Source organism: Triturus cristatus, chromosome 4_1 (assembly GCF_964204655.1).
Source record: "Triturus cristatus chromosome 4_1, aTriCri1.1, whole genome shotgun sequence".
NCBI classification, from domain to species: domain Eukaryota; kingdom Metazoa; phylum Chordata; class Amphibia; order Caudata; family Salamandridae; genus Triturus; species Triturus cristatus.
The window spans coordinates 527,201,234-527,225,421 of record NC_140585.1 but is presented as its reverse complement, the minus strand read 5'-3'; the positions used below and the strand labels follow the sequence as shown (position 1 = coordinate 527,225,421).

General features: G+C 42.7%; 1 protein-coding gene across 6 annotated transcripts in view; it reads right to left on the bottom strand.

Moving 5' to 3' along the window:
- The window catches only part of STK38L (serine/threonine kinase 38 like), a 492,424-nt gene that overhangs the window by 343,209 nt on the left and 125,027 nt on the right, over positions 1–24,188 (bottom strand). Inside the window, exon 3 of one of the 6 annotated variants that reach the window (XM_085652800.1) lies at positions 22,356–22,443. The exons of the other annotated variants lie outside the window; for them this stretch is intronic. The gene's annotated coding sequence lies outside the window, so the exon portion shown is untranslated. The remainder of the gene's footprint in view (positions 1–22,355; positions 22,444–24,188) is intronic. 6 annotated transcript variants of the gene reach the window in all.

The window sequence follows — 24,188 nt, the reverse complement described above, 5'->3', positions numbered from 1 at the left end:
ACGTTTGTGAGATTAGCATTTCATTGAGAGATGAGGGTGTGTATGCATGTGATTGAGAATGAGGTGGTAAGAGATGTGTGAGACAGAAAAGAGGATCTTTGACAGAAACTTGTGAGGCGAGACTGAAAATATGTGAAGGGAAGATGTGATAAAGGAATGTATGAGGGAATAATGGGATGACAAGGAAGAGTACCGCTTATATGAGTGTTAAGCAAAATGACAATCCCCTCCATGCAAAATGCTGTTGGCTGACTTCGGAAACGTAAAAATAAAATGTAATTCATCACCCTTTGCAGGTCTGGTGGTATCCAAGGTCTTTTGATTTTACTAAAATTTTATCTGTAATTTAGTTGTAGGGGCTTTCAGCAGGCCTTCATTCATTGTCCTGTTGGGTCATTAGAATGTTTCTTCCACCTATAAGAACCTGCAGCATATTGCAATTTATCAGCCACTGCTAACTTCACACTGAGTGACTGCATCCTGCTCTTTCAGAAAGAACACATCCACACAGAAAGTAGTTTCCTCCAGTGCCAGACATTATTATGGCAGAATGTGCTTTTTTCCAGAGCACAATAATTTTGCTTTTAGCCACTTTTTAATAATGTTTGCGAGGGGCAGTCCCCTCATTTAACAATTCATTTATAGAAACTCCATAACAAAACAAAATTAGCATTGGCAAAGCTAAAAGGCTGGCATTCAAAGCAGACATATTGGCTCTACTAATACTGGTTTTCCTTTTAGGCAATTAAGGGTTATAGCCTTTTACAGGTAGAGGGGAGCATCATACTGCTAATGGGCTAACAATAACACTCCCTGGAAAAACAAACCTGAATGCTACATAGTCCTTATTTACCAGAACAATGCAAGTAGCAGAAGCTGAATGTGGCAGAAAAAACAAAACAAATCTAAAACACAATGTGCTCGCACCCATCTTCCTGAGCCCATTCCTGGCCTAGGGGTTGGTATGATTTAGGTAGAGCTGCACAGTGCAGCTCTACCTCAATCATTGGTTAGTCAGTGGCTTTAGTGACTCGTCAGTAGTCTGTAAAATGCTCCTTGGCCAGTATGCCTTTGCTGATTTGTGTCTACGGCAAGGTTACAGCAAAGAACTAGTTAGTAACTGCCATATTACGATCTTCATTTAGGTCTATTTTTACTGTTCCCGTTTTTGGGGTCCTAGGAAATTGCAAAAAAAACAACTATATATATTCGCTCTGAGCAGTGACACAGCTGCGTGTCCTTGTGCAGGTGCAGACGAAATCACACGGCTTTGCACAAAAATGCCAACGTCGACGCCACTCATGACACATGGCCTGATGTCTCAGTACAGTGAGTCTTTGTCCCAGGCAGGTTATAGATCTGCAAAGTGTCCACCTTGCAATGTATCTACAGTTACAGCGCCATCATTGGATTACTGTCTATGACGATGCCTAGTAAATTTGTGTAATATCGTCACTTTATGGAACTACTGAAACAGACCTTCCAAGTTTAAACAAACATTGGCAACGCCAATAGGCCCATTCTTTGTGACCAATTAGCAATGCAACGGTTTTAGCCACGCTAAACTCCTCGATTCAGAGTTAAAAAGTAAAAAAAAAAACCTGCAAGAACGCCGCCTGAAACAATTTGTAGCCGCATGCACCACTTATGAGCATGTCTACAGGACGACTTATGCGGTTTTTTTCCTTTGAAGTTACCAATCCGAATTGGATCGGTAACTAAGTAACTAAATCAAACTAAAATGTACAAAAGCTTTGTTAAAAAAAAAAACCTAAGGTAATATGCAACATGGAGGATGCTGGGAAACAATGGGGAGAAGCACTCGGGCAAGTGCAACAGGGAGGGGAACCGGTGACAGAGAGCAACGCCAGAGAAGATAAATACAAGCGGGCCAGCTCAAAAATACACGCACTCTCCGTGCTCCACACGAGAAAAAAACAAGAGGGGCAGGCAGGAAATGGAGGGAGACGGCGAACAAACAAGTAACCTGAAGCTGGAATGCAGCAAGCCCACCATCTGGCACACTGCGCGCCAATTCCCTGCAAATTAAACACCAATAGCACACAGCAGGGCTGCTGCGCGCTCACGAGGACCCGAGGCCACAACAAAGAGAAGGCGGGACATGCCCCCGCTTTTGGCCAATTGCGTGCTGTCTTTAATAAAAAAAAAAAAAGCATGCAAAGGCCAATAGCAGGTGAAGAAAACAAAAGCACACGCACAAGCGTGTGTTCCAAACTCTAAAGCCCTTACTAAAAGCCTTGCAGAGCAACACATGAGCGCTTGCTCAGACGAGACCCAAAAACCTGGAGCAACACTGTTTTGTTTAACGCATGCATTTAGAAATCGGCTCATTAAATGTACAAAAGAAGAGATAAAACAGTTATCAATGTAAGAAAACATCTTGCCCTGTAATTTTTTTAGTATTTTTAATTTAACAAAAGTAGGTGGTGTCCCCACTTTCAAAAATAAATACCAATACGAAAGGTCAGTGTACAAACATAATCAAAAGACAGATCAAATAAGATAAGGTGCTCAGTGTCCCAGCCGGTTCTCAGTTCAGCATCACCCTCTTCAGATTGGAGGGCCCGATCATAGGGAAGTGTGTAAAGATGAATCCGCTTTTACACTTTGCATTTTATTATTATGAAGAAAGGCAGTTAAGAAATGGGAGGTACTCAATTCCCTGAATTACAATATTATGGTTCCTCGCAAAATCAACCTCCGCGAAAACCAACCTTTGCTGTATGACCAACTTCCAGTGCACGGTTCGTTCGGTTTGTGAATTATCAGCAGACAGCCAAACTGACCCAAAATGTACATTTCTTGAATGCTTGTCTCAGCCACGAGACAAATAGGGGCCAATATTCTAATGACATAGCCAGAAGGAGAAAACTACTATTGTTTGGGACAGAAAATGCAGCAGATAATTTGGAAAAAAAAAAGATGTCAAAATAAAGATAATTCCTGTAGAAGTTATCAGAAGCGGCGCTTGAACCCAGTAAAGCAGAAAAAGGGTCTGGAAGGGAGAGAAGTTTCAAATAAAGGAGGTAGTGCTATTCCTAATCCTGAAACAGAAGGCTAATTACTTAGTGGCAGAAAGCACCATTCAGGAAGAATCTAGAACAGTCTTCAAACTGTGCAGCATGCCCCTGTGCCTGTCCCTCTAAAAAGAAGTATCCATTAAAAAAAAACTTTTTTTTTTAAAGTGGATTGGAAGCAGGCATAACTCTCTGTAAAAGAAGGCCCAAAAGTAGCATACCATCAGAAATAATGGTATAAAGTTAATCAGATTGTATCGAAAAAGCTTTTATGAGCTTGAAGATAGCTTAAATAAAACTATAACTAATGCACTGCGTATAAAACGAGCACATTTAAGAGTTCACTCCGTCCTTTTGAAGGGCAGAAGTGCAGAGAAAGTCCGTCAACATCCTGTGATTCCAGGCAAATCACTCAATCTCCCCATGCCTAACAAAATGAATGTGTCAGTCTGTTATGCAACTGGAGCCCATGTAAGGCGTTCTAAATACCCTCGGGTCAAGTTCGCGCTATATAAAATATATATTTTTAAAGTATTAAAGTGAAAACCGCATGATTTAAATGCCATAAATGGTAACACAAAGACAGTAAAATATACCAATTAACCCTCCTGTCTGTAAACACCCCGGACCGTTCCAAATGTGTCACATGATTTTAGTTTGTCTGCTATCCAATTGCCAACATGAGCGCACCTTACTCCAGCAATAGTTTAACAAGTTCAAAGCAGATCCTGGATATAGAGGAAAACAATGGTTTATTCCTAAAGTTGCAGATCCGATAGGTATGCCTCAAAAACATACTCGTACATTGTGTTTTTATTCTTTTGGTTTTCAAGAACTAAATCCAAGCAGTCAAGCATGGAGAACGGAAAATGGTTAAAGGCAATGTTTGTAGTGACAAAACTAAAACCGCATCCCACTCATTTCTACTGTAAGAGCGACATTTCTTGATACCGTGGGAAGAAAAAACTAAAACAGAGACAGCATCGCACCAGTTATCTGGACATTAACATAAACCAGTAGTTAACGTTTTTAATTAGCTAGTTAACTTTACAAATGTTTTGATATTGGATGCTTCACTCTCACTCAGTGTGACTGTTAAGTACATAACTAATGAGAAGGTAAAAAGCATCTCTGAGCGAGATTTTCAAAAACGGTCCTTAGATACGGCTATGACACAGTGAGTAGGTAATCATGAAAGTAAAGCACACATAACCATTAGTAAGAGCACACCACACTGAGTGTGGACATATATCATCTGCTGGCAGCAATCGGGTTATACGAGAGTAGAAAGACTGCAGTTATGAAAAGCAAGCACCTTACTTCGATTTGATTTCGAAGTACTGCAAGCCACAAAAGTATGTTTAGGGGGCAGAAGACGTAACAGAGAAACATGTGTCTGTACAGTTAAGTCAAAACAAGTCCAAAAGGTATTCAAATGGTTTAGCACAGTCTCTGCACTGTACTATAATGCTGGTATGTAAAATAGTTGATAAAACTGAATAGAAAATAAATAAATCACGTTTTTTTTTAAAGAATGAAAAATTATTCCTGGGAAAGCCCAATTTTATGCACACAGATCTTGAAGAGTAATTAACTGGAGTCAAACCAAGCAAACCCCAATACGGGAAAGGCCAGCATACCCACTGGTCATCAATTAACATATTCCAAGTGCAATATGTAAGCAAAGTGTAGGAACAATGGATTATTAACATTTGACCAAATTAAATTACCCATACCAAAGCATGTATGTGAGTTCACCTAGAGAAATGGTCCTCTAAACAAATGTAGATACAAGAATACCAAGACACCAATCCAATGGCAAACTATATTTTAAATTTAATAGTGATGTGAAAAATATTCGATCTCCTTTGCTGGTCTGCGAATAATAAAGAATCAAAGTTCTCTGGCTGGCAAAAACGCAAAATCTGAGTTATATACTCAAGTTACACTTAGCAGAGCTTTTTTAAGTATAAAAGACCAGAACATACAACAATGAGCTTTGAAATTCGTTACAAGACCAGAGGCTATCAGTATTCATAAACCTTTATTGCTTCCCCAACATGGAGCACTTTAAGGAACAAACCTACATCATAAGGTAAAAAGTTCCATTCTGGAATAATGGAACAGCATATATGCCTATAGCAAAATCCATCTTTTATTGGCCTGGTGATGGCCGCGGCGGCGGTGGGTTTATTTATATCCTTACAAATTTCAGTCAAAGACCAAAAAAAGACAGTGGGCACTCCAGGATGCGGGATATAATTCAATTTACCACACCAAACGCACAGACACATTTCGGCAGAAGCCTTTTTTAAAGTGCTCATATCTTTCATTCATCTCCCATAAATACGTGCAAGTCACCATTGACACCAAAGAAATACTTTTCAGTTTTCAACCAGATCCCTATTGCACAATGTGCAAAATAGTGCATTAGAATGTGTAAATATATCAAATAAATAATCAATTCATCAATTTCAAAGGAACTTTTTCTCTCTCTCTCTCCATATAAATTTATGTTCATTTTCCTTGGACTGAGTTCGCAGGTATTATGGGCGCTATTTGTGGTGCGATCTTAGTAAGCGGCAGAGCCATGCCGCTGATATACACAAGTTTTAAGGGAGAGGTAAAAAGAAGCCGCACTCACTGGTGAATCATTTCCAATTTGCTTACTTTAATTCCATTAAAAAAAAATACAATGCGGATAACGTCCCTAAGCGTTTTGGCCCCACAGGGACCTTGATCACGGGATACAACGCATTTCTGCCCTATCGCAATTTTAACTTTATTTTCTCACAATTATTTCGTTGTACATATTGTATTTTTTTATGGAATTAAAATAAGCAAATTGGAAAGGATTCACCCATGGAGTACGGATCATTTTTACCTCTCCGGTAAAACTTGTGTATATTTTGCAGCATGGCTCTGCACCACCAAGAGCGCCCATAATACCCGCAAAGTCAGGCCAAGGAGGAAGATGTAATTAGCGAGAGCAGGCAACCGCCAGCTGAAGGAGAAGCAGTACCAGACTTCCCCGCAACAAACCGAAGAGCAAGAACGCGACGGACGCCAACTGGAAGGTAGCGGGCAGCACTGAACTGCTTAGAAGGTAAGAGGGGGCAAGGGTAAGTTTCACATAATAACTACATGAGATTGTGCACGCCGGTTGGATTTACACCTCATAATATTGGCGAAAGCAGAAAACAAAACTTTTATAAATAACTGAACAGAAACTAAAGAATACATTGAAGTGGAAAAGGGTGGAATTTAAAGTGCATTGATAAACTTCAAGTTGAAAGAACTATAAATACAATACGAATAATGGATAGTCGATAAGCAAAATGGAAATTGCAACACTATTTTAACAAACAACTTCCATCACAACGAAAGGGACCGGATAAAGGACATATAGGGAAAGTAACTGACATTAGAAGCAAACTAAGATTGTGGGAAAAACTATCAAGGAAAGAAAGAAAGAAATGGTGGGAAGTGCTAACACTCAAAAGATATGTGGCGGTACAGAGAGTACCAAGATGCCCAAGAATCTTATTAATGCAAAGTCATCAAGATACCAGAAGTGAACTACTACAGGAACGGGGTGAACATATTTTAAACAACTCATTAGGTTTAATCGGAATTCTGATCAAACATACAGAGGTAACATTGAAATCTAGTCAAATACAATTAAAAGAACTGGAGAAAGAATTGGATCAACTGGAATTGACAGGGGAAATGAAAAATGTAAAGAAGAATTGGAAAGGAAGATAAAAAAAACATGGGAAGGTACAACTACGCAAACAGACCAAATTCCAGAGAGATAAGGAGGACTATGAGGAAGGGTGTATTTTTACATTTGCCAAGAAATGCAATATTCTAAAACAACAAGATCAGATGGACGTAGTGACTAATAATACTGGAATCCTATCTTTCTTAACTGACACAGAGTGAAGGATGATCCAATGTAACAAATGTAGGAAGTAAACAAGACTTTTTTTTAACCTCATCGCTGCTAGGCCTCCCCCCCCCCCCCCCCCCCCCCCCTCCTGTGCTAAGGCTTTTTTTGGCTATTTGGGGTAGTGCGCACTTAGGCCCCTGTAACTTTTTGACCACATAAGGTATCCACGCCAAATTTGCGTCCTTTTCTTCCAACATCATGGGGATTCTAAAGGTACCCAGGGTTTGTGGGTGATTTTTTTAAAATTGAGGTTTGCAGGGGATTCTGGGTAAGGAAACGTTGGGGATGCACGCAAGCCATACCTCCCTGGAATCCCCCAGGTGTCTAGTTTTCAGAAATGCCTGGGTTTGGTAGGTTTCCCTGGATGGCCACCGAGTTAAAATTATTGGAAAATGTCTCCCCATTGGAGCAGTAATGAGTGGGGAAAAACGAAATCTTTATACAATCCAAGACTGCCATTCAGTAATAAGATTGGCGTGTTCCATGAAGCAGTAGTACCAGATCTGTACAAAGTGACCAAAGGAAAACAAATGTAAAATTTAACACAAGAAGAAAGACATTCACTTCATACGTTACAACAAGATGAAACAATAGAGATAAAAACAGCTGGGAAAGGGGAAAATGTAATTACAATGGGAAAAGAAAAATACATGAAAGACACCTATTCTCAACTGCACTACAGGAAATACTAAATCGAAATAATACAAAATCCAACGCTACAATTAAAAAAAGAACTGGATGACAAAATATTCAATTGGGTAAAACTTTATTTATTAGATAAAGAACAAAAATATTAAACTAACCATCCAGTAATGGCCATAATTTATTACTTCTTGCCCAAAATCCATAAACACCCCACAAAACCACCAGGGAGACCAATTATATCAGCTAAAGAGGCTCTACTGGAAACTAATAATAATAATAATAATAATAATAATAGTAGTAGAGGTGACAGCACATTACACCAACATTGACAATGAAATTGGATTACAAGCATGTGAATATATTTTAAAGAAGAGAAATATCACATGTTCCCATCACAATGAGATGTTACTTGAGATGATAAGGATGTGTAACACAAAATGTATTCCTGTTTGGAAAGGAATTGTACAAACAAACAAAAGGGATAGCGATGGGCTTTTCTTTTAGCTCTAGTTATGCATGCCCAACAATGGGCTGGTGGGAACAGAAGGTGGTGTGGATATCAGATAACGATGAATATGTCAATTAAACTTTAATGTGGTTACAATATATTGATGATTTATTTATAACTTGGGATGGAAGTGCAGAAGTATTTCAAAAACATTTTAACATCTTAAATAACACAAACTAATTGGAGATTTAGGTATGAGAGAAGTAATTCAAAAGTAAAATTCCTAGATATGGATATCTATATAGAGGATAACAAAATTCAAACATTATATCGAAAGAAAACTTGAACAAATGAAATATTACACGCCAACAGTTTCCATAAACAAAGGCTAATAAATAGCCTTCCATATGGCAAATTTCTAAGAATTCGAAGAATCTGATCTCAAGAAAGAGAAATGAAAAAACATCCCCAGGAAATAACACGAAGATTCCATGTAAGAGGATACAAGAATCATGTGATCAAAACAGGAATGGCGAAAATGAAACAAATGTCAAGATCATCGATGCTAAGGAATAAAGAAAAATATTTTTTTTAAAAAGGTCCTATATGATTAATTACTACATATTCAGCTAAGGCAAAAAAAAGTAAATCATATTCTAAGGAAACATTGGAATTGGACCAGGCAGTGGCAAAAATAATGGGCAATCATCCAAATATCACCTTTTGAAAAGCAAAGAATTTTAAAAGACTCTCTAATGCACAATCATTTTAAAGGAAAAAAAAACAAATTGGCTTAGACAGTCAGGATTTCACAAATGCAATAAAACGCAAAGTATGTTAAATTGCAGTGGAAAAAACAATATATCATTATGGTGGTAAAGCAAATGTGGAAAATTAAACACATTACATGTAAAAGCCAATTGGTGATGTATGTAATAGAATGCCCATGTAATCTCTATTATGCGGGGAGCACTATTTGTGAACTGAAGAAACTAATATTAAAACATGTGAGATCAACCATAAATAACGATCGGAGCAATTCAGTGGCAAAACATATGGAGACATATCATCAAAGTAAAAGGAAAAGATTTAAAATCTATGCAATTGAGCAAATTGAACAAAATGAACGAGGAGGAGATCAGGAACGAAAGTTGCGACAAAGGGAATCTTGCCAAATACTGAACTTGAGAACATTAGCACCTTTTGGATTGAATCATGATGAGGAGTTGTATATACATTTACAGATGAAATGAAAAACAATCATGGCTGCTTAAACTAACGGATTTTGATATTTATTATAGAGTTTGGTGATTTAGGGTTTTATTGTTAGATTTCGCATGGTTTTGCACAAACACGAAGCACTTTATTGGAGTTTATAAATCCAAGGCTGACAAGATTAATGAAATGATATGAAATAACATTGCAAGAACATCTTAAGTGACATAAAGAAAACAATTTGATGGGTATCAGATCACAAGCAAATATAGTGATAATAAGCCCACAGGAGGGCATAATTGTTGACATAAATTTACGTGGAATTAAATAGGACTTTATTATACAAAAATTTATATATAAAATGAAGAACATGATTAAATGAATCGAGAAAGAAATACTAATTTCAAGATGCAGCTGAAATGAACTTAGCATTTTTTTAATAACACATTTGATTGTTTGTTTACAAAATTACAAGGGTCCAACAAATAATTTTGCAGCACTGGTTTTAAAAGTTTATGAATTTTATGGCATGATATGGAGGCCAACATTATGCAAGTCTCCTTTATTGCCACAGCTCAGTAGTAAAAATGAAGAGAATATAGAACTTCAAAAACAATTCTAAATACAATATATAGTCCCCTCATTTCAATCGTGCTGTATTCTGCGTATGGTCGAGTGTATGTGCCAGTCTATCGCATGACTGGGTCCTATTGGCCCTACCATGAGATTTTTACTTCTTATTTTTCTGAGAAATTACATTTCTCTCTATAATAACTTGTTTTTCTACCCCTTTAGCGTGTATGCCTGTTCTGACTCTTAGCGACCCTTCAATGACCGTGTAAGGAAAAATTAGCGGGCCTTTAATAACTGTGCCCTTGTGTCCGGTGTCACTTTGACACACTCGCTTTGTGGAAATCTAACCTTTTTTCCACTTGCGACCTTTCAAACAAGACTGCATTTCCATTGCCTGGCAGCGCGAGTCAGGCATACTGGCTTGTGCGTCCGCACAACTCACCACATTTCGCCGACGCGTGCATGCTCCTGCCCCACTCCAGCCACTTCTTACGCCACTCCAGAATCTCTGAGCGGGCTCCACTTGTATTTTTGGTACGCCCGCTTTGGCCGACATAACCCATCTCCTCCCACCGCGGTGTGCTCTTCACACTCGTATCGTAGAGAGGAAAAACTATTTAAGGAAAGGCCCTAGGAGGCAACCACACACGCCAAAGATATGCGTGGTTGCCAAAGTTACAGCAAGCAACATTTTGACAGTTGCTGCTGTATAAACGTTGTTTCTCTTTGTCAAGACAGGAATTAGACACCGTCACGCACTCTAATTATTTATTAGGAAATCAACATACTACAAAACCGCTTCAACTCCACATCAACCCTTGAAGGTTATTACTATTTGTTGATGAAATAATACCTGGTCTTTAAATCAAACAAGCATTTACAATGCATTGTTAAAGTTAGAGCTATTGGCATTGCTCATGACATTTTTGTTTGTTTTTAAAACATTTAAAGCAACGGCATTGTTATTTACAATGTCAATAGCTTAATCTCTGTCAAATGCGAGATCTATTGCATTTGCACCCACACACAGAGCCACCCACACACACAGAGCCACCCACACTTACAGAGCCACCTACACAGAGCTATTCACATAGAGCCACCCACACACAAATAGAGCCACACACACACACAGAGTTACCCACACACAGACAGAGCCACCCACGCATAGAGCCACCTACAAAAAAAAGCCACCCACACAGAGGCGCACACATACACACACAGACCCTGCCACACGCAGACAGAGCCACACACACACATACACAGAGCCACACACACAGAACCACACACACATAGATCTTGGGAGCCAAAGCAGAAGTGGCACCGTTGTTTGTAGATGTTTGCATTTATCACTAAAAATTAATCATTTAAAAAATAAATGACTAATAAAAATTGACAGATTATCTGAAAGGTGGAAAAGACGTTTTGAGATTTATGATTTTTGAAGCAGCGAAATACACCAGGATATTGTCAAAAACAGTAACTGGTGCTCGTGTAAAGCGCTCGTATACTGTTAGGTCAGAAACCTTTGGGTCAAGTTAACCACCACCACCACCACCACCACCACCACCACCACCACCACCACCACCACCACGACGTCTGGGACTTGTATGCTCGTTTCTTCTAAATGGGGGCCTCTGTGTTCCCGCGTGTAGGCTGCTGTTTGCTGAAAGAAACTAAGTAGAACTGTCTGCAAAAACAGTACTGGATCAAGTGGCCGCACATTCTGCTGGGGCGTGAGGGCTCAGTTAAAGCTTCTTAAACACAGTGTTAAGGTTCATCCTTTTGGGTGTGAGTAATAGTGCACAGTTTTTATTCTGGACATGGCCCAGCTTTTAAAAAGGCGTCAATACACGTATTGATTCCCCTCTTTGAGAAGCCACAGTTTGAGCGCCACCCCAATCAATCAATTGCATTTGTAATCATTAATAAGCTAAAATAAAGAAAATACTTTTGGCAAGCTAAATATAAATTCCACGTAATCACACTACCAGCTAGCCAAACAGGGAGTTTAGAAATTAACTCTTGAAAGAAGTGATATTTTGATGAGTCTGAAGAGAATCGCCTGAGAAACATTTTTCACTGCAATCCTCTTGTATTCTCAGAGTGGCGCAGCTCTCACCTGCGGCCGTAGGTGCTGTGGCGGCCCCCGAATCCTCTCTCCTCTCGGAGCTGCAAGAATCGGCTGTAGGGATATCGGGTTCGCATGCCTGGACTGTCGCTCCGGGTGTTCCTGCGGCCAGGCACAGCATCATTAGCAGCAGCGCCCGGGCGGCCCAGCCCCGCTCTCCACGTCGGCTCCCGGACGCCGGGCATCTGCTGCCCTGCCCACTGTAGCTCATGGGCGCCGTGTACTCCTCGCCTGGTCAGCAGCAGTGAGCTGGACATGCCTGCGGCTATTTTACGATGGCATGAAGTGTTGGTGGAGAAAGGCACGGGGAGATAAAGTGAAGTGGATGCACCGCCGTGCACTGCGATGAGGAGAGGGCAGAAAGGAAAACAAATTTGCTGAAGAGCTGTGCTCTTATTTAATAAGCAAGTCACTTTCTTGTAGCATGTAGCTGCCAACATTTACACAGACAGCTAGACACGCCAGCCGGAGAGGACATGGGGACGAGACCAGAGCAGCAGCCGGACACAAGAGCACCGAGAGCAGGGGGAGATGTGACGAGCACCAGCCGGGCCGTGTACAGGGTACCATGGTGGACAGGGATGACGCCATGAACACCACCATCTTTCTCTGAGGTCAAGCAGAAATGCCTCGGAGAAACGCAGCGTCATTTTCGGATTCGGGGGCGTGTTTCCCATTGGCTGGAATGGTTAAATTCCAGAGCAGAGAAAGAAACTAAAAAACACGCCCCGAATCCGAAAAAGACGGGGCTTAAATGGACAGACGCCCCTCTCCTCCAATGGCTGGCCTCCGTTTAGGAAGCCAGCCAATGGAGAAGAGGGGCGGGTTCAAGCCCCATTACTAGAAAACATTAAATCTCGCAAGCGCAGCCTTCGCTAGCCGAGACCTAGAAATGGGATGAACTGTTAATGCGGTTGATAACCTTATACAAACACAGTTCATAATGTCTCTTAACCCTCTATACCTCTAACAGAGATGGACAACCTCTATAAAAGGCTGTGAAATATTGTCATAAAGTTCTAACATTTTAAAAAATATATAATACGAAGCACCTCCAGCCTAAAGGTAAAACATACATTCACTCAATATTGGATGCCTTTAGTTCAAGAGACTGGAGATGTTTCGTTTGACTTGATTGATCTGCATTATCAACTAAAACATAATGAACGTAATGGGGTAATTCATCTTCGATAGCATCCTACATTCAAACCCTGAGCAAGAAGTATTATATGTTCATCCTTACATGGACGATAAGATCGTTACCACCACTTACTGCTCCAGTGCCTAAAGCATTAAAGTTTCTGGTGAGTACTAGATAATAGTTGTTAAAGTGGTCACTTTTTAAATCGAGCTCACGAGACAGTGCAATCTGTCTGGTTTCAAAAAATCTGTTTTCAGCTTACCAGTTCTTACTGTGGACTTAAAGCTTGTCCATTTCTTACCATTGATTTGCCTTATTGTCACTCATTTACTTGCTTCTTTTTTGAAGGCTTGCCTTGTCCATCGGGTTTCTGCTTCCCTCGTGGAGCATTGTCTCCACAAAAGTGCATGTGTTTTCCAACTGTCTCCCTCGCGTGCTCATCGCCCATGCTGTGTCACTCTCGTCTGTATGCTTTTCTCACCCCCACAATGCACGCTTACATTTCTATTTGCATGAGCACTCCACAACCGCATGTGTTTTCACTCTATATCCCTTGTATGCTTTTCGCCCCTCTCCAGTTCTGTGTTGCTATCTTACGTCCCTGTGCTTCTTCCCCACTATTTTGCACTCCATGTTGCTCTCTCTCTCTTATCTGTGATGTACTCTCTCACTGGTCCGTCTCTTCCCACCCGCTCCTCTGTCACCGCCCACCCAAACACCTGCAGTGCTTTTTAGGTCGAGCCTTGTGCCTAGGAGATGGCCTCTTGGAATCGGTCTGCACGTTTGTGAAACTCGTGCATGTGGCGGCCTCCAGCTTGCGGGAAGTGAGTAGGGGGGCGCAGGGTGCCATCTGTTCTGTAGGGTCGCTTTCACTTTCATGGCGGCGCTCGTTGAATTTCCAGACACGCACTCTCACTAATAATCTGTACGGAATGTTTCACACGCGCTCTCCACTTTACAAACTTCCAATACCCAAAAGCAAATTAATATGCCACTTAAGGGGCCTATTTTCTCTGCACGTTTAAGCGGCCATATTCCTAGGCAGGGATTTATTTTTGCAGTTAGTCACCTTTGCAAGGATTGAAACCTTGCAACTTGCACGTCACGTAGATCTCTGAAATGAGAACTTAACCCACTGAGATAATTTACCAATTTACAGGCTTATCGCGCATGCTGTTATTTCAGCCTTCAACGTGTATACTACACGCACATGTCAGCTGCCAATACTAATACAATCGTTAGTTGCCAATACTAATACATTTGATAGGCGGAAGATGTAGTAAAGATTTTTACGCTGAATCGTTTAGCGGTAATGCATTGGAGTGAAGGAAAGGATTCTGGGTGTGCAGCTTTGCCTGGAAACATTACTCCTCTTTGAGAAGTGGGTGGCCGTGCCCTTCTTTCCCGCGCCCCATCGCGGGTATCTGAGCCTGCGGCGGCCCGTCCTTGTGGTCCAGGGAACCAGCCGCAGCTCAGGTGCGCGCTCCTCTCTCCTGTCCCCGCCAGCTGCTGCTGCAGCTCAGCCCCCATCTTTTCCTCCACCTCTTCTGCCTGCTGAGGAAACACATGGCTTCCACATGTAGACAAACCCCGCGCATCCTATTGGTCCGGTAAACCAAAGCACCTCCACACTTTTGGCCCATCAGAAGCCGCACTCTGTACAGATGGCAGCCGTTGCGGAGCCTGTTTGCGCAGGGAGTTCATGGCCTGCTGGGAGTTGTAGTCCGGTGATGTCATCGCTTTGTTCTGAAAGCTGCAGGGTGCATACGAAGAATGACCTACTGTCTGCCTCTCTGGATTCTTACACCCACACCGTTATTAGGCAGTTTTATTCAAAGCGAACTACTGGAGCGCTTTACATGAGCTACAAATTACATTAGCCAAGGTCATTTTTTTTTTTTTTTTCTTTTTTTACTTACAGGGAGATTAAGTGATTTTTCCCAGAATCACAGGATGATGAGCAGACGCCGGGACTCCTATCTGGTTTTGTAGTTGCGACTCCCTTCCCCAACAACGTTTTGCCTGCAATACGGCTGCGCAGCGGTTGCTTTCAGCTGCAAAGTTTAATTATATAGTTTATTTTTTAAGCCTCTTTATGGTGTGTAAATTGAATTGCGCAGGTAAAGAATGTTAAGAATGCAAGCAAGCCATTTATCAATCTGTATTTGTCATAACACAATGCATGATGGTGTATTTTTGGGCAAGGAGAGGGGAAAAGTCTAAGGTTTGGACCAAAAAGGAGATGGGCCTGCACTGAAATCACACATTACTTAATGCAGCACGCCTTGCAACACAAGCATTTGCAATGCAATAGGTCTCGCATTTATAAGAGTTTGAGCTATTGGCATTGTAAAATTACAATGCCTTTTATTTATGTTTTGGTTTTAAAACAAATAAAAGGCATTGTGATTTACAATGTCAGTAGCAGAAACTCGCATAAAAGCAGTGTGGGGATTGCAGCAGTGTGCGGTGTGCAGCAGTGTGCGGCGTGCAGCAGTGTCGTGCAGCATGCAGCAGTGAGGAATGCAGCAGTGTGCAGCAGTGTGTGGCGTGCAGCAGTGTATGGCGTGCAGCAGTGTGCGGCGTGCAGCAGTGTGCGGCGTGCAGCAGTGTCGTGCGGCGTGCAGCAGTGTCGTGCGGCGTGCAGCAGTGTCGTGCGGCGTGCAGCAGTGTCGGGCGGCGTGCAGCAGTGTCGTGCGGCGTGCAGCAGCGTCGTGCGGCGTGCAGCAGCGTCGTGCAGCAGTGTGCAGCAGTGTGCGGCGTGCAGCAGTGTCGGGCGGCGTGCAGCAGTGTCGTGCGGCGTGCAGCAGCGTCGTGCGGCGTGCAGCAGTGTCGTGCAGCAGTGTGCAGCAGTGTGCGGCGTGCAGCAGTGTCGTGCGGCGTGCAGCAGTGTCGTGCGGCGTGCAGCAGTGTCGTGCGGCGTGCAGCAGTGTCGTGCGGCGTGCAGCAGTGTCGTGCGGCGTGCAGCAGTGTCGTGCGGCGTGCAGCAGTGTCGTGCGGCGTGCAGCAGTGTCGTGCGGCGTGCAGCAGTGTCGTGCGGCGTGCAGCAGTGTCGTGCGGCGTGCAGCAGTGTCGTGCGGCGTGCAGCAGCGTTGTGCGGCGTGCAGCAGTGTCGTGCGGCGTGCAGCAGTGTCGTGCGGTGTGCAGCAGTGTCGTGCGGCGTGCAGCATTGTGCAGCAGTGTGTGGCGTGCAGCAGTGTGCGGCGTGCAGCAGTGTGCGGCGTGCAGCAGTGTGCGGCGTGGTTTGTAAACAACAAGAAAAGCGGACATCAAAGGAAGGGTGGAAGGGAACGAGCATATGGAGTGTGAGTTATAACGAAAGTTAATTGTTGTAAGAGGGGATACAGGAAGTGCGCTGGCGAAAGCAGTCTGCTGCTTTCAAGTCCGATGCCAGATGCCAGCTTCGCGCTTGAATGCCTCACATGCACTGGCCATAAACCGCATTCCTAAGGTCTTGTGCCCCTTACTAAATCTCTCTGAATGCGTGAGGCGGCGTACGCGCAGGAAGTAGCTGGTGGCAAATGGAATGCGTGTGGTTGTGCGCATAACCGCCACCCTATCCGCCTGGGAAGTCTTTGGGAGCATTTTCTGAAGCCCCTACATAAGTGTCGCTGTGCGATCGCTTACGCGATAGCCAGGAGAGACCTAAAAAGGACTAATAGACAGCCAAGGGAGTTAACATTTTTTACATGCATCTAAAAACTCAGAGCTGCTTAGAGCTGTGTCAATCAGGGGTCTGCACCAAGTTTGTCATCAAGGGTGACCTCATAGGGCCCCACTCTGCTGCTGATCCCCCAGGGCGGGGTTCGCTGGCCACGCCCTTGGGGCTGGGCAGTCTGACGAGGGGTATCACAGAAAACTGTTTAAAAGAAGACCCCCCAGGTCCCACGGTCAGCAACCAACATTCCTCACCATATATGGTACACCAGAACCCTTTACAACCAGCTGAAAATTGTATTTAAGACGGATGCCAACAGAAGATAAATTGAGCAGTCATCAGACACCAAGTGTTCTCCTGGCCGTAACGTTTAAATAAACAAATTGTTCCTGTTTTGCCAAAAACCTCTAGTCTTCTGTTTTTAAAGGGATTTCTAACTCGAGCAACAGTAGCATCACAACTCAGTATTGCTCAAGTAAGCCATATCAATAGCATTTAAATCAGTATTTAGTTCTAAACTATGAAAAGACTAATAACACAGACAGGTCCTCTTGTTGAACATATAGATGTATTTTACATTATATTAATAATTGTTTTGGCTTCTATAAAAGACAGCATATTTTTTTAATTAATTTTTGGAGCGGCAAACAATTTGACAGCAAGAGCAGCTGCTTAATTGTCTGATCCATATTGGCTACAGCTGCTTCACCATCCCCAGTGAGCTTCTTCCCAACTTCTCTGTAGCACAGATCTTATGTGCCTCAAATATACCATACAATTTGTCTACACTCCTCCTCCAAGTTTGAATTTAGAAAGAATAAACACATACATCAAAGGTAACAAAACAGAATGAGCCTTTAACCCTCAAGCAGACATGAGTGACATTCAAAGGCCTAATCTATATTCATTTACCACACCTTGATATCTGTCCAAAAAGGGCTACAAGTACTTTGCAAAACATCTAAATAAACACGTTAATCTTCAAAGGCTTAAAGGATCCCAGACTATCCGAAGTTGGAGGTAGATTTAGGCTCAGGACACTTGCTCTTCCCATGCACCTAGTCTTTGTATAGGGATACAGCTGAGTGATGAGCAGATACCCACTCCTGAAAAGAACCACACGTGTGGGGGGGGGGACGTCATTGCCATGTGAGTAGAGAAAATTGCATAGCAACCAGTTTGTGGTTGGTGCCACAATTTAAGAAACGATTTGTTTGGCTTGGTGTTTAAGTACACAGTTTTTGTTTAACTATATGAAAATGCTTCACTGGGCATGAACATAAAAAAAGAGCAAACAATATGCAAAACATGCTAGGACATGGTGTTGTGGCGCTTCAAAGCGGTTTCTTTGCTTTTGAGTAAGTGCATTCTATGAATTAAGTAATAAAATGCCTTTGGCTCCACGTCACAGATCAGAATTTGAAGACATTGCAAAATATTTTTTTTGCTACAAAAAACAATACTGCAAGCCAGGTATGCACCAGGAAGTTGATTTTCTATTTTAAAAATACACAAGCATTTGCTGTCACAACCAGAATTAAGCACAGGCATCTCAGACGAATGTGCAACCTGTACACACAGCAGTCAAACACAGCAAGGCCAAATCGAGTCTTCAATGCGGCGGTCGATAAACTGTGTAGTGTACGTTAAATTAATCAAACATTTAATTTAGATAACACCAACGTGTATTGTTTACAGCACACTGCTACATAACGACTAAAAGCAAAATCGGTATAAATGAAAAAGATATGGTTCTAGATTCATGGAGACAGTCATCAAATGCATTAATCCAAGTTTAACCAAGTCACAGGGCATGGACATTTAAAGGAGCTTTCCTAATGCCGCAATCACCTACATTTTGATCAGAGAGATCTGATGCACCAAGTGCGTATGTATTGGCCTAAATAGTGAATACAAATGAGGCGTGACCTACATGAAAACAAAGCATCTTCGGATAAGGCGACTGCAGAAGGCAAACTGTATGTAAAGTACAAGCATGCATCCAAACAAACAGTGGCCACACCGTCAGAGTTCTGAGCCAGGCAGCAAAACTACAACGTGAGAAGCAATAAAGGAGCCTGACTGGAAAAGATTAAATAAAGCACCTCAGAGTGGGAGACCGAGCCCTCTTCCTCCTCCTGACAGCTGCTCCCGAAGCGGATTAACCACAACAATAATAACAAACAAGCCGGATGTCAGGCGCCCTTGCCCGGGACGTGGGCGGGGCCTGCTCCGGCAGGAAGAGAGACGGCGTACCATGCTAACGCGGGCCTCCCATGCTGAAGGGAGAGCCCCGCGGTGGCGACCGGAGTGGAGCGAAGCCCCGGCCCACGGCAGCATGGTGCTCCCGGGAGTGCAGGGAAGCCCCGCAAGTGAAGTGCTGCAGCCGCGAGGAGGAGCCCCCCCCAGAAGAGCAGCCCGGTGAGTGAAGAAGGGCTGGGGGGCTCCGTGTGGGCTATTGTTGGTGCCTGATCGAGGCACAGCGTCCTTTTGGCATTCTGAGCGGCCCCGTCTTGCAGCGGGCCGCTCCAACAGGGCTGACATGTGGTCGGAAGGGGGACAGGAGATGTGCACGCCGCGTGGCTGTAAGCGCGTACACCAATTCAAATCCGCTAAGAGCCTGCGCGTGCCCATCTCCTGTCCCCCTTCCAAGGCAAGCCAGCAACAATAGATCTCGCTGGCGACAGCAGCGCTTTGCGCTGCGTTCGCCAGGCGAGACCTAAAAAATGAAAAATAAAAGATAATGTGTGACAGCCTTTTGGCTTGCTTTGTTACCATCAAAATAAGTGATAGTTTCAAATCAACGACAGTCAGCTGCTATTTATTTCAATACATATCCAGATTTCCGGTTTTCTGTAATGGTTCGTATGTGTTTTGCTGCCCTCTTTTCCACTAGCACTCATGGATTCAAAATCCACCTGCCCTCTGACAGTTTCCTGTATGCATTTCTACGAATATCCCAAACTGCACGTTTTCTTCACTTCTCTTGTTCACATTTGGTCATTATTTTTCTTGCGTTTGTCTTGCTTTGTAGCAGGCCTTCTATATGCTTTAAATGCATGTGAAATTATGTGAATCTCCTCTGGAAAATCCCCAGAGTGGGACATGTTATTTCTCCAGCTATTGGAGGATTTGGATTATGCTCTGCCCAAAACCCAAAGTTGCTGTACATAGGACAACACTCACAATTCTGGGGAACAGCCAATCCTTGCATTCACTTGTTTTTCTGAATCCTCAAAATATTCACAGGAAACCAGTCTAACCAACCGCAGTACTGCAAGTACATGCTTCCTTGATATTTAAAAGACAAGGTCTTTAGAGAGCTCTTCTCACGCGGTACCATTCAATCTATTTATCTAGCGAATCAAATCACGGTTTTACTTATCTTGTTATCTGGAGAGTGGTCTGAAACACTCCTTTGTGTGCGAGTAACGCAGTATGATAGCCCTCGTCCACCCCTAGATCTAAAACACGTAGTGAGTGGCCTGTTTCGCAAAGAGTAATGTCCATGCAATGCTTTGGGGCCTGGTTAAAGTGATGCATGCTTGATGCTGTTCTAGGAGAGGGCCTCTTGGAACCGGTCTGCACTTTTGTGAAACTCGTGCGTGTGGCGGCCTCCAGCTTGCGGAAGCGGGCAGGGGCACGCAGGGTGCCATCTGCACTGTAGGGTCGCTTTCACTTTCACTTGTTGCATTTCCAGAAACGCTCTCACACTATTAATCTATTCGTAATGTTTCACACGCCCCCCCCCCCCAATGCACGCTGCTGCAACTGACACAAGGTTGGAGTCTTGCGCCACTCCCGTAGACGCCTTGCCGGCTCGGGAACGTGCCTTTTTCAGACCGTGCTAGGAAGCACCCGAGTAAGTTGTACAAAGAGCTCGGCGAAAAAGAACGCGCATAAACCAGTCATGTACCGAGCGGAGGTCCTTTTGGAGTCAGGATAATGTAGGCGTTACAGCATAAAAGGGAAGGGCTTTTACCTGACTAAGATGGTTCTCGCCCCCCTAGGCGGTTTCGATCCTCGCCAAGAGTGTGGCTTCTGTCAATCCTCAAGTGACAAATAGGAAAGGAAGGGGGTGCGCCGGCGTTATATTTTCCAGTAGGATGTAAGATAGACACGTTATCCTTCTTTTACTGTTCTGTCCCTGTCACGCTGCTATTTACATGCGGGACGCGAGTAGACAATGAGGGTCTTGAGCGAGAAACACACCACCAAAGCAGAGCCTTCAGCTCCAGACTGCATCTTAAGGGGTTAATGCACTTCCTCTTGAGAATCTTGTTGTTTCGGGTAAGTCTCGGAGTGCAATACAGATAAAATAGTTTAGCCGGTTAATATGTCTGCTAGAGAGCAATCTATAGAAATTGTAAGTCAAAGATACAAATTCTATGTAAGGTACCTTGGGGGTTCATACTTTGTTGCAGAGATCTTGGTGTAACCTGCAGGTTGCAAGTTAATCATCGTTAAATAGGTTAATGATCTCTATTGGGGTAATTCACACAGACATACTTGGCATTCCTACAAAACACAGATAAACCAGCATATCCTTTGCAGATAAAGAGCTAGAGAAGATCAAAACTATTGTCAGGGCCCTGTTTATCTTTATGCAGCCTGTAAAGTAATAGCCTATTGTATCTCAGCCTTAGCTAATATTTTTTTTCCCCAGATGACCTGCTGACTGCGGTTCAAGGTGTGATTCAAGGTCGGCCTGGCCTACAGAACAATGAACCAGTGTCCAACAGGCTGGCCATTGAAAATGACAATGCCTTTTATTTATATTTTAAAAACCAAAACATAAATAAAAGGTATGGTCATTTACCATGCCAATCTAGTGGCATAGCACCCAGGATAATGTGCTGCATGGCTAAACACTTATAAGGTTCCAAAGGCGAGACGTATTGGCTATGCCAATGCTTGTTCTTTAATGCTTTCAATTATTTATCTGTCTAATTGACGTCTGCAACTTTGTATCAGTAAATAAAAAGTTAAAATTGGCACCCATGCCATTCCACTGATGTGCACGTGCTCTAACCTATGTACGCGTCAGTCAAATGGCGCAACAACCACTACGACTTTATTTGAAGGGCTGCATTGTGTCCTGACGTTGTCCAGCACCACCCACAGGTGAGGACTACTGGCTTTGCCTAGGTTTATAAAAAAAACAATCCAAAGACTCGTCTGATAACCTATTCATTTTGAATCTTCATGATTCACACAAGGTAGAATTGACAAGGTCAACCTAACCACTAGCCTTTGAAATTGTCCAATGCCATGGACAAAGTGCATATTTTATCACAGCTGGGACTTTTTCTTTTTCACTTGTCAATACTGGGCGAGTGCCCCAATGGCTGTGTGTGTTACAGCAGGTTCTACAAATGTTTCACATCAAGCTGATGGAGGACATGGTGTATGTAGGACAGCTCAGCGGCAAACAACTAAAGTCTCCAAAAACATACAGTGCAAGAAAATGCACGCTAAAAGATTTGTGACAAGAACCCAGAGAAAACAAAAAATGTAGGGCAAAAAGAAATAATTCACTTCTTACACTCAAGCTTACCTGTGTTTAGACAAGTTAGCATTGGACACAAAGCGCAATGTGTGCTCTGGTAGCAGAAGCAAAGGCACACCCCGTAATAAGTCAACACCTGGAATGGAGAAGAAGTAGTGCGCATTAGGCTAAAAGTAGCACATGCGCCCAACCCACTGCTCGGCTACAGTCAAAACAAGCACAGGTAATACAAATAGGTCTGGCTGAAGAATAAAAATGCTTTTTTTGTCTTTGATGCGTTTAGGCAGTCAATATGTTGTCAGTAATGCAATCTGTCACTCCATTTGAATTCACGTAGCCATTCACCCTCAATTCATTCCCGCATTTGTCCTCCGATAGAACTGCAATAAAACACAAGCAAACTTAAGATGTGCAGGATAAATATAATACAAGCAGAAAAATAAGAAAACATGCTGCTGCCTTAACACAGGTGTCATATGCTTACAATAACGAAACTAAATGTAGCAGCAGGTGTGTCTTCTGGAGGTACATAATCTACTGTTTTAAAGTTCCAGCAGGACAGCCGCATTTAGAACCAACCTCATTGCCATCCTGGATTAGTAAAACAATGATACACTACGGACAACAGCATTCCATAATGATCACCTAGTTCAGAGGAAGTGGCCATGTGTGATGCCATGCACTGCAGATGAAGTAAGTGGCAAGCGATCCAGTAGCACTGACAGTAGAGCTGCAGCATCCTCTTAAAAATGTTAATGAAAAGAGGAGAAGCAAAGAAATGAAAGGGAAACTATAAATTGGGGAAAAATAAACATAAGGTAATGAATGGTTAGCCTGCCTTGACACTTTAGGTGACTAATTTTCATGTGATGTGCACGTGATCAGAAAATGCCATCATTCAGAGAGCTAATCGCTAATTGAACCATTACACTATACTCTGTCATTGACTGAAGTACTGTGTAAATGACATTCAGACATACCTATGAAGGAAGAGAGCTGACCGAAAGGCCCTCTATTGAACTATATTTATAGATGGATGTATATACTTAACGATGTTTCTTTATCACAAGATCTTGCAGACATTTAAGCCTGCCAGGCCTTCCGAAGAGGTTCTAGCAAGTAGCAGTGTGTGACTAAAGATGCAGAATTAGGTAGTGCATAAATGTGTACATTTTATTCGGTACTAATACTGGAAAATCCTTTTGCCATGTGCCATATTAATTCCAAATGAAAACCATCCCCACGTTAAGGGCCTTGCCTAATTTCACACGCATTAGTAGGCCTTTCATTAGGGATGTTTTTTACTAACCTTTACAATTGAGCAAGTGGTTCGGTTGACCTTTAAATTAAGGTCACCGACTAAAACTACATCAGTACAGAGACTCCAACTACACAAATTATGATGGTACGTGGAACGCCACATGCCAGCCTACAGACATGATTCTTCTACCAACATTCATAACAGTTCAAGGACAGAAAGGACAACTACTACCAAGCAACAAGCAGACACCAATCAAGTCACCGCCAAGGCTCAGAAACATGGAGCATAACCACGTTATAGGAAAGGCAGCTTGATACAGGGCTGAATTTTGCTTCCTGCCTCCAGTCCTTCACCATCAGTAAATCGCTTTCTTGTTTTACTACACATTTACATTCAGAAAAGTGCAAATCAACAAAAAGCCTCTGCGACAAATGAATAAACCTAGAGACCTCTAAAATTATTTAACTTGGTGGTAAGATTAGCATGGATTATGCCCCAGCCATTTGTGTGATGAAAAGCTGTACACTGTCAGAAATTGCACCCACTGTGATGTACACGTACTGACACAGGTAATTAATCCCCTCAAAAAAACCCTACAATTAAAAAAAAAAACATCGATT